The 12,035-nt window shown below is 40.5% G+C and overlaps 1 protein-coding gene across 4 annotated transcripts in view; it reads right to left on the bottom strand.

The window, feature by feature from the left end:
* KALRN (kalirin, RhoGEF kinase) overlaps positions 1–12,035 on the bottom strand; it is a 626,732-nt gene that overhangs the window by 151,793 nt on the left and 462,904 nt on the right. The window lies entirely within an intron of this gene.

The raw sequence follows: 12,035 nt of genomic DNA, 5'->3' as shown, positions 1-12,035 counted from the left end.
GGTGTGTAGATCTGGTGTGTGGTGTGTGTGGGGAGTCTGTGTGAGGGGGTGCAAACCCCTTGTGGTTGTATATCTTCTGCAAGAATTTCCAAAACCCCACCATCTCATAATTGCTTTTTTCTTACATGTTGCCAGTACACAGTATATGCACCTCAATTATGGTATTTAACATCCTTATATTTTTATATAGGGGCTATTTATACACATGGGTCATGCTCTGCAACTGGAATCCAGGTCCCGACAGCTTTGTGTCTTGACTCCAGCCCTGGACATACTTTATGCAGTCTCTGTTCACACAGGGTTTCATGAATTAAGAGAGAACTCTGCCCATGAAGTCAGAATCTAATGTACCCTTGCTTCTGGTTTTTCCCCTCCAATGTTCTTTTTCCTGTATCTTTTCCTCTTTATTTTTCTTTCTTACTTGCAACAGAGGGTTTCTTAATACTTTCCTGAGAAGGTATCCTCATCAATTAATCTCTCCTTCAGTAATGAATGAGACTAACCTCTCATCAAGTGGAGGCAGGGGGAATGGTAGGTAGTGGGAGCTGATCTCTTATGGAAATTCATTTGCAGAGAAACTAATATATTAAAGAAAACCTTCTGTGGTGTTTAAAAAATATGCCCACAAATTCTTTGATATTCCTCCCTTCAGTGGTTGGTGGAGCTTAGTTCCTTCCACCTGAGTGCCCACTGGACTTAGAGGCTTGCTTCTAGTGAACAGAATATGGTGGAAGTGTTGAAGTTGACTACTGAAGCCAGGAGACAAAAAACACAGTAGTTTCCCCCTTGCTCTCTCTTGGATCACTGGCTTTGAGGGAAAGCCAGCCATCATGTCATGAGGACACTGAGAGAGAGGACCATATGGTGAGGCACTGAGGCCTCTGGCCAACAGCCATGTGAGGCAGCTCTCTTGGAAGCAGGTCTTCTAGCCCCAGTCAGACCTTTAGAGACTAAAGCTTTGCTCACATCTTGACTGCAACCGCAGGAGAAACCCTGAGCCTGAACTACCCATTTCGAAGTCACTCTTGGATTCCAGAACTGCAGAAATGCTTAGATAATGAAAATTTGTTGTTTTAAGTAGCTAAGCTTTGAGGTAATTTGTTATACGGCAATAGAAATTAAGTGAGTTCTTGTTCTACAAGTGACATTGAGAAAGTCAATGAACCTCTCTAAGCTTTAGTTCTTCAATTGTGGATGAAGGAGATTTGGGTCAGAAGACTAAGGGGTGCCAGGCCTCAAATCCTATGTTCTCTGAACGGAACACTCTAGGAATAATGTAGTATATGTCAGTTCAGTTCAGTTCAGTTGCTCAGTTATGTCCAACTCTTTGTGACCTCATGGAGTGCAGAACGCTAGGCCTCCCTATCCATCGCCAACTCCCGGTAGTATATGTCAGCTATGTATAAAAGGTATCAATAACAATCTTGATCTCTCTGAGCTATTTCTGCAGATTTAGATAGCAAAGGGATCATCATTTGAACCCAAAGGTGCAATTTATGTTCTGAGAAGTGATATTCATCTTAGAAAGAGATACACACAAAAAAATCCCACCAACAGGAGATTTTGTGCTTAGGAGGGGCCTAGAGGGGTAATATCCTTTACATGGGTATGGTGCTTCACAACTGACTATGTGCTTTCATGCATATTTCATTTAATCCTCACAAATCTCCATTTTATAAATGGGGTTGAGGCTCAGACAGTTTTGGTAACTTGCTTAACATCATGCAGTTATTATGTTCTAGAATTTGAAACCTGAACCACAAATTCTTTGTTACTAAATTCTACTTTCCCTTACGCTCAGCTGCTTCCCTGATGAAATGGCAACCCACTCCAGTACTCTTGCCTGGAAAATCCTATGGACAGAGGAGCTTGTTCAGCTACCATCCACAGGGTCGCAAAGAGTTGGATACGATTGAGCGACTTCAATTCACTTCACTTTATTCTATTAAGCAGATTAAGGACATTCCTAGCATGACACAACACCTTCTACAAGAAACTTCTGTGGAGAGCTGCTGATAAGGGAGGTCTTACACAGCAACATCTTCTATCACAAAACTCCATTCCATCCTGCATCCAAGTGATTGGACCAGAGTGGTCATCTGCCTGTGGACAGTGAATAGCTGACCAGGAATAAAGGACATGGCCTGGCATGAAAAGATAAACAGGGCCAACTAGATTCTATCTTTTAAAAAATGTGAGCTAGGAAATGACAAGAGAATGACACACTTACCTGAGGGCAGTACATGTAATTATGAGGAGAAGAAAGGTCAGAGGGGTTACAATGGGCCACAGGCAAGTCAAGGTTATGTGGGAACAGAAAATGGAGTAGGTAGTGCTGATAAGGTGAAGACAGATGTATAGCTCTATCTATCTGTCCATCTATCTGTCTGTGTCTATCTGTCTACTTATCTACCTATCCACCTAGCTTTCTATCTGCTTATCTCTTGAGAAAAGAGAGACTGGGACAGAATAAGCCAGACAGGAGGAGAGGAACTTAAATTGGGACCACAAGTGAGGTCCCTATAACCATCTTGGATCTAGGACCATCCTACAGACCCAGGCTCACAAGGTCTGAGTCTACTGTGGCCACTAGGATATGGTTCCTATGAGAGTCCGTCTCATTGATCCCTGGTGAAACTAACCCCCTTTGCTGAGTTCTCTTGAGAGAGCTGTTTACCTTACAACTAAACAAATGTAACTAGAGCTGGCATGGCTATTATGAAATTTAATAAACAAAACTGTGTGAGTATAAACTTCCAAGAATCATGAGGGTTTTCTAAATCAAAATATACATACACAAAGAGCTCCATGGATTCTGACAGTTAAATAACAAAACCGCTTGTGATACCAAAACCGCTTGTACTTTATGATACCCAAGACATAGGACATGAACTCTACTCCTGTGATTATGAAATAACCAATGGTTTTTTAATTTTAAGAAACTGCTCCTAACTGTGCAAAAGAGTCCAGAGCAATGCAAAGACCAGCTAAGACATCTGTGTGTCCTAAGCTCTGTTGTAGGGGTGTGACTGGCAAACAGGGAAGAGCCTTGCGAAGCTCTAAAGGTCACTTGGGATGGACATAAACCAGTACCTCCTCAGGGCTGAATTTTGTTAACTGGTGTAACTGAGCAGCCTCTGACCACCCAGAATATTGGCCTTGCCCCCATCCAGACTCAGTATAGGGAGTTCTGGACTAAAAATGAAAGATCCTGGAAATGACTCTCAGCTCTGTCACCTAGCAGCCATATGGGTTGGACAAGCAACTTCACCTTTCTAAGCCAGTTATCCCATTTCTACAACAAAATGCATGGACTTAATAAAAAATCATCAAGGTCCATTCCAGCTTTAAAACTGTATGAGTGTAATTCAAAGATTCTCAACTATTCGTGCACAGCTAGCTGCTCACCATACACACATGGTAACCGTATTACTGTAGTATGTCTATAAACTCCAAACACACAAAAACCCCGGACACATGATCTAGCCACGGGACAGATTCTTTAAAACTGGAATTGTTGCATAAACTGCTTAGTAGATAGACCTGGGCCCATGGCTCCCCAGTTGGTCCATATTGTTCTTCAAGAGGGGCTTGAATGGGTGACTGAAGTGGGTTGCCATTTCCTCCTCCAGGGGATCTTCCCGACCCAGGGATTGAACCTCGGTCTCCCGGATTGCAGGCAGATGCTTTACCGTCTGAGCCACCAAGAATCTTGGAAATCTAAGGTGTATCTAGCTTCTTTCTTTCAGTTGTCTTATAAAACACCAGCAGTCACACCCACTTCTTTTTTCAGACCTCACTAACCCCCCTGGGCAGAGTATTTACATCTCCTCCAATTCTGCTTTGCGCTAAACCCTAAAGCATGCTGCTGGGGGATGCGGTGTAACAGGCTGTAGCTGGTCCAAGCCTCAATGAGATGGATGGGGGCTGGTGGAAAAGTGGTTGAGATGACTACATCATGCTCATCATTTAGTGGAACAAGGGTCAGTGTTTTTTAAAGCTTCCCGTCTTTCCCCTCTCCACTGGGAGAGGATTTGGAACTTTGTAGGCTATTTCCCTCGGAGGATCAATGCGTTTTAGAAAGATCTATCAGTTCCCCAAAGGCAATGAAAGCCTAAATGCAGGAGAGCAGTCTGCACTGCATTTTAATATCCCTGAAACATGGTAGTAAGTAGATTTGTTCCCTAATACCCTCTAAGACCATTTGAGGATATTTCCCGAAATCCCCATCTGAGAGCTTCCCTCAGCTCCTCTTCAACCGCTGGCCACAGATCACTCCCCTAAGCTGCCTCTTCCTCTGGGAGTGACGCACCCAGGCTTCGGGGTCTGCACAGATACACTCAGGGTGGGCTGCCCGGCCCTCCGGACACCTGTGACAGCACAGTGGAGGTGGTGCGGGAGCGCTGGGCCTCGAGACAGAGATCTGGACAGCCATCTTGTTCTGCCCCTAAGAGGACGGTGATCTTGGTCAAGTCAGTGGATCTTGCTGGGTCTGTTTACTCATCTCTAAATGAGCACTGGGTACACGAAACAGAAAAGCATCCCTGAGCTCTCCCTCTGGGTTCTGATTCACAGCTTGCCCTTCTCTGAATCTCCGGGTGGAGATGCTGAGGATTCGGAGTGCGGGCGGCTTCTCCGTCCACTCTGAGCTCTTGGCCATCTGCTGGACACACTCATCTTTGATATTTTGTTTTTTTTACAGAGCCTTTCTGAAAGAGTTGAGGGGAAAGTCTGTCTCCCTCCTACTCCAGAGAAAACGCTGTTTAGTTCCTGTTTAAATTTCTCTTATTAAAAGTTCTTTTATGGAAAATTCTCTCTTCTTGTTTTACTGTTACCATGCCCTAGAATATCCAGCATTGCTTTAAGAATATTCCAAATGTCAGCCAGATTTTCTGTAACAAGAACACATAACTTATTACTCTGACCACAAATTTCTACCCTTAACAACTCAACCAAGAGTAACGAATACCACTCCTGTCTCTGTCTCTTGCTCTGAGTCTCTCTCTCTCACACACATACACACACACACTCTCTTTCTCTCTCCAGCAATTCAATGTCATCTTCCTTGGATCCTGCATCAAAGGCCCTCATAATCATCCCATTGTGTTGAAAGAAGGCCTTGTTGAGAGATCTTGAAATGTTAATCCATACAGTTTAAGAAAACGCACCACAGTATACTTGTACTTGTCAAAAATCAAAATGTTACTTAACCTAACATGTTTGCCTTTTTGCTCTTGCTGTCAAAATCTGAAGACAAACTGACTCTATGGGGACTTTCAAATTGTCAAAACTCCTTGTTCATTTCTTTTTTGATTTTTCATATTATCCTCTCTTAAATCTTTTATATTCTTTTTTTTTAATTTTATTTTTAAACTTTACAATATTGTATTAGTTTTGCCACTTCTTTTTAAGCTAACAAACTGCTCATCAACAATAGACAGTCTTGCTCACTACTCACTGAGAAAATAGAGGTCCTAAAAGGTGAACATGTTCAATTTCCTTCTCCTGCTATTCCTCTCCAGCTTAGAGAACCAGTCCAAATCCTTGAGCACATAATTTAAGGCCTCTCAGATCCAACCTCTCAATCTTTCCAACTCATCTGCTACCAAGACGGACCCTGGGTTCCAAGTCACAGCTGTACTTGCTGATTCCTGAATGTATCCAATAATTTCCCATTTCCCTGACTTTTTATTTATGATGTTTTCTCAGTATGGAATAGTCCTACCTTCCCCTCCCAAACCACACCCCTCTCATCTTCTGGAAATCCTTTCCTACTTCAAGCCCAGCTCAAAGGCAGCCTCATCCACAAAGCTGTCCACAAGCAGCTCCCATCCAAGCCACCACCACTAGCAGTTCTAAACAATCTCCTCCCTTCCTTTCTAGCAGAATGCTATTTGTACCTCTATTATAGCACACCTTTGCCTTGGATATTTGTTTCCACCCCTGTGTCTTTTGTTGGCTTGAAAGTGCCTTAACAGTGGAGCCTATGTGGTTTAAAATTTTTTCTTTTACAGAAAGTATTTTAGAATATTGTTGATTTAAATTTGCTGAAGTAGATGGAAAGACCTGTACCTTGCTTCATCACATTTTTAGAACTTCTACCTCTTTGCTTCCTTCATATGAACTCTCATGTTTAATTTTAAAATCTCACATTCTTTTTAGTGTTTTTAGTAAAACAAGTTTTTCTGGAAATAGGGAGGATATACATTTTAAATGTTTTTACTGGCTTATGATTTCGGAATTTTCATTGGACCATCATCAATTTTTAGGAAATTCTTCATAATTCTTTAAAAATTAATCAATTTCAAAATATGTTTAAATATTAAGAGGGAAAAATACAACTATTCTTTATGAGATATGGAAGGACTTAGGAGTCATGAGTCTCAAGGATACTTCTGGTACACAGTAATATTCTTTGGTACAAGATAAGCACAAAATGTGGAAGAGGGAATTAGAGAGGTGTACAATGGACTGTCACTTGTCACTTTTCTGATAGTAAGAGAGAGTATGGCAAAGACTTCTAGGATCCCCCAAAAGTCCATTCTGCACTTATTTCTTAGTAATAAAGACTCATTTTTTTTGAGGGGGAGGGTGTACATTGCTGCCCAGAAAAAGACTATACTCCCTGGGCTCCCTTGCAACTATAATAGCCTTATTATCAAGTTTGGCCAAGGAGATATAAGCCTGAGTGTAAGCTGCAACCAGTCTCCTTAACATGAGAGGGATGGCTCTTCTCTTTTGCCCAGCATCCTCCTTGGAACACTGGCCATCTTGGAGTATGAATTAGATCAAACTCTGTAAATGGTGGAGGAATAAGCTAGAAGGAGACTGGGTACCAAATGCGTTTGTGGATCTTCTCCAGCAGTCCTAGACTGCTTACACTCAGGTGTCTATTGTGTGAGATAAACTTCACCCTGATATAAGTCAGTCTTTGGGAGCTTTTATATGTAGCTGAATCTTCTAATCCTAACTATATAGATGGCAGGATCTTATAAAGGTAGGAGGGGGAAGTTTAGAAATATATTTCTTAAATCTCCATGTTTTTCTTTTCTGATCAGGAGAGAAAAGTAAATTCAAAAGCAGGTTGGCCCAAAGAACCATATCTCTTTGACGAAAGAAGACAGAGAGTGAGGGGAATGCTGCAGGACTAATTAGGAAAGCCAGCTGACAGCAATGCCTGTGACACGGCTGCTTTGAAACCTGAGAGACCAGAACAGACCGGAAGAGGCTGCAGGGGCAAGTTTTCACAGAGGCTTTATTTACCGCAGTATTCTTAGAAAACCCAACCACTTAGCAAAAGCAGAGCCCCCAAAATCTCTGCCTTAAAGAAAAAAGGAAAAACAAGCTGCAAGCCAGCGCAAGGAGTAAACACAGGGCGACCGAGGGTGACTGACAGTGAGGTTTCGTGAGAACATGCGTATATAAAACACGTTCAAGTTTCCTTCATTGTATGTATCTTAGTTTTCACAAGTTTAAAATTTACAAGAGTATTTACAAGTTCATAGTGTTAAAAATCTTCTTTATATGAAATCTCTCTCTACCTGCCCAATTGACTATACAATCATGTACTGATTTTTTTTTTAAGTTGCATTCCTGGGGAAATTCTTTTTGATGATTTTTCACTTGTTAAAAGACCCATAGTCTGCTTGCAGGAGCTACAAAAATTGCAGGAAAAGTGCCAGTGATGGGATAATTAGCCTCTATAGGACTTTCCTTGAATTTCTAAACTTATTAAATAGTGATAAATATCAACCAACTCAGGTTTAACTCAAAAAAGGTAGTTTAGTACTTTTACCAGTCATCAGCTTTACTAGCCTTTCTTTGTACAGAAGGAAACCACTTCTTTCCATGTTTCTCCAAGCCCAAAACTTCTAGATTTCTGTCCCCTAAAGTTCACAAAGCCACCAATAAAATCTTGAACCCAATGTTACTTTTATGTATTGAGTTGGCCAATAAGTTAATTTGAGTTTTTCTGTAAGTTGTTTTGGAAAAACCTGAACAAACTTTTGGTCAACCTCATACTATTATATCTTTGTTTTTATCAGCAAAATAAGGTTACTGTGTTGCTGTGTGATAAAGTGTAGTCATGCAGGCTATGATCCCCTGCCCACCTGTGTGAATGCAGTCCTGGAAACAGCCTCTCCTATGGATGTCTCAGTCCTCAGAGCCTCTTCTGCGTGGTACCTGTAAGTCTCAACATCCCTCCCAGCCTGATTTCATCTGACCGGCCTCACTGTTCATTCCTGCAACTCCAGCCACGGGAGCCGTTTATTTCTTTGGGTTGTGCTGCTTCTGCATCTGAACCTGAGTGCAGGCCATTCTAGAGGCATGAAAAATACTTCCCCTCATTTACTCTATACAAGTTCATCCTCTCTGGACTGTCCACAGTGACTGGAGGATAACTTCCCTACTGCTGCTTTGGCTGTGAGTGCCATTTTAGAAATGATATGGTTTATAGACATAAATTACAAAACGCTAGGACACTTGCCTTGTGGGCTAGTGATTAAGAATCCACCTGTCAGTGCAAGAGACACAGGTTAGATCCCTGCTCTGGGAAGATTTCACATGCGGTGGGGCAACTAAATCTGTGCACCACACCACTGAGCCCATGCTCCAGAGCCCGTGCTCTGCAACAAAAGAAGCCACGTCAACGAGAAGCCTGTGCACTGCAACTAGAGGGTAGCCCCCGACGCCACAACTGGAGAAAGCATGAGCAGCAATGAAGACCCGGAACAGCCAAAAATAAAAAAGCTGGGGTTTGAATGGAACTTAGAGATTATGTGTTTACATGTTTATTTATCATTTAATACTTTGCTATTTCCCAAAAAGCATCTGAAGAGGCTACATAAAATGTATATACATGAAAATATTTAAAATACAAAGAGACTATCAAGAGCTGTATAGAGATGGAGAATTCATAACTCCCTTATTTATATATGGGCTTCCCTTGTGGCTCAGCTGGTAAAGAATCCACCTGCAATGAGGGAAGCCCTGGGTTTGATCTCTGCATTGGGAAGATCTCTTGGAGTATGGAAAGGCTACCCACTCCAGTATTCTGGTCTAGAGAATTCCAAGGACTGTATAGTCCATGGGGTCGCAAACAGTCAGACACAACTGAGCGACTTTCACACTATTTATATATAAGGAAACAGAGGCTCAGAGAGATGAAGTGATTTGCAAAGATTACAAAGTTGGGACTAGAAGCTCTTCCTTTATTGGTGACTTTGGTTCCAGGCTGATGGTTTTCCTTTCTACTCCAAGTTTCATCATCATGTCTGACTTCTCTCCCTGTGGGCAGTCTCTCTAGCACCCTGGCCTTGTTTCTCTGGCCTCAACTCCCCTGAGCTCCTCTTTTACTTCACTTCAGCAGCCCTTCCCCAAGGTCACACCATGATCACTATTTCTGAATGCTCTGACTCCCATAATCACTGAAGTATATATCTTCCTTTCTTTAATGGCATTCTACAAATTTTGATATGTTGTATTTTTATTTTCATTCAGTTCAACTAATTTCTCTTTTGGCTTCAAATTTGATCTATGGGCTATTTAGAAGTGTGTTATTTAGTTCCCAAATACCTGGAAAATTTCCAGAAAGGGCACCAGAGCTCATATTAACATAGGGGAAAGGCCATTTGGGGACACAGGAAGAAGGCAAAACCACAAGCTAGGAAAAGGGTCCTCACCAGAAACAGAATTTGCCCGCACCATGATCATGAATTCTAGCCTCCAGAACTGTGAGAAAAATCAATGTGTTGTTTATGCTATAGCACTTTGTTATGTAAGCCCAAGCAGATGAAGACAGCTTATTGGCTGTAACTCTTTGTTCTGTTACTTTGGTTTCATGTTAGGATTCTGATATACATTTTTAACTGATCACAGTCTACTTTCAAGTGAAATCACAACACTTCTTGATCATATAAGAACCTTACAACAGTCATTCCATTTCCCCCTTCCTGGCCTTTATGCTATTATTGATACAGAGATTATATTTACATGTTATGGGTCACAAACACCACTGTTACTGCTTTTCTTGAAATGAGTCAATTATTTCCATTTAAAAAAATCCTGGACTCTTCATCTTAATGTGCTTATTCATTAGATATATAAGCTGACTTCCAAATTATTGTAAATGACAGTTTTCCAAATGTTTCACCACTTCACAATGTGGGTTTCCATTTTTCTAGCTTCCAATAACACTCTCTTTCAACTTCAGCTTTCTTCCAAAGCCTATACCACACATTTTCTTTTTTTGTTGCTCTTTTCTTTCTTTAAAAATTTTTCATCTGGTAGCACTCCAATTTCAGGTAGACATTTCTGAATTAGCTTGCTGGAGTAATAAATATACTAAACATAATAATAATTTAAAGAACTAGAGAACTTAAATGATTGAATTTTATCTGATAATAAAATTTCTATACCAGATTTCTATTAGCTAACATTTGCTTGGTGTATCTTTTTCCATCTTTATTTTCTATATCATTGCTTTAGACTTGCATCTCTCTTACACAGTGTATATCTGAGTTTTGATTAATAGGTTCAATTGGAAAGTATCTGTATTTTATTTACTGTATTAAATTCATTTGCATTGATAGTGATTAACATTATACTTGGGCTTCTTTCTGACTTTTTTATTTATATTTTTCAATTAGCCATGAATTTTCTCAGCTTCTTTGTTTCCTTCTATCAGAATGATTAAAATTGCTTGATTCTCTGTACTTTCCCCTACCAGTATTTAAATTATATATTCTATTTCTTTCCTCCCAGTGGCTATCTTATACTACCCTTGAAAGAGTATATATTTCTAACAAAGCCTAAGTGAATTCCCACTTCTATCTGTTTCTTAAGTCAGAAAAGATCTGAGCTTGCTTTATCCTCCCTCAGAATACTTCATTTTGTTTCAAATGTTTATTATTCTTTTTATTCTTATTATTTGTGCTTAACATTAAATTATATTTGTGTGCTTAGTTGCTCAGTCATGTCTGACTCTTTTGCAATCCTTTGGACTGTAGGCTTCCAGGCTCCTCCGTCTATGGGATTTTTCAGGCAAGAATACTGGAGTGGGTTGCCATTTCCTTTTCCAGGAGATATTTCCAACCCAGGTCTTCTGTGTCTCCTGCAATGCAGGTGGATTCTTAACCAACTGAGTCATGGGGGAAGACCGAATTTACCATAGTATTTTAGTGTCTCTTTTACTTTTATTTTCTTTGTGTATCTAGTACTCCTTCCTGGGTTCATTTTCCTTTTTGCAAAAGAGTGAGGATTTATGAATGATAAAAGGTCTAAGTTATTGTATATTAAGAACGTGCTTATCTCACCCTTACTCTTATAGTTTTACTAGACATAGAATTCCAGGTAGCAAAGATTTTCCACTAGAACACTGATGCTTTTACCCATTTCCCTGTAGTCTCTGTCATGAGAAACTTGTTATCATGTTGAATGTCATTCCTTTTTGGGTAACTACTTTCTCTCTCACAACATTTTTTTTTTTCTTTTTTTGATGTTCTCTACTTTCACTAAAATGTTTCTATATTTCCTAAGATCTGGAAAATTCTTTTACTATATGAGTGAAAAAGTTGGCTTAAAGCTCAACATTCAGAAAACGAAGATCATGGCATCCAGTCCCATGACTTCATGGGAAATAGATGGGGAAACAGTGGAAACAGTGTCAGACTTTATTTTTCTGGGCTCCAAAATCACTGCAGATGGTGACTGCAGCCATGAAATTAAAAGACGCTTACTCTTTGGAAGGAAAGTTATGACCAACCTAGATAGCATATTCAAAAGCAGAGACATTACTTTGCCAACAAAGGTTCATCTAGTCAAGGCTATGGTTTTTCCTGTGGTCATGTATGGATGTGAGAGTTGGACTGTGAAGAAGGCTGAGCGCCCAAGAATTGATGCTTTTGAAGTGTGGTGTTGGAGAAGACTCTTGAGAGTCCCTTGGACTGCAAGGAGATCCAACCAGTCCATTCTGAAGGAGATCAGCCCTGGGATTTCTTTGGAAGGAATGAGGACTTTGGCCAAACTCCAGTACT

Source organism: Bison bison, unplaced genomic scaffold (assembly GCF_000754665.1).
Source record: "Bison bison bison isolate TAMUID 2011002044 unplaced genomic scaffold, Bison_UMD1.0 scf7180017864032, whole genome shotgun sequence".
Classification (NCBI taxonomy): domain Eukaryota; kingdom Metazoa; phylum Chordata; class Mammalia; order Artiodactyla; family Bovidae; genus Bison; species Bison bison.
Note: the sequence above shows the minus strand (reverse complement) of the source record. Positions and strands in the feature narration are given on the sequence as shown.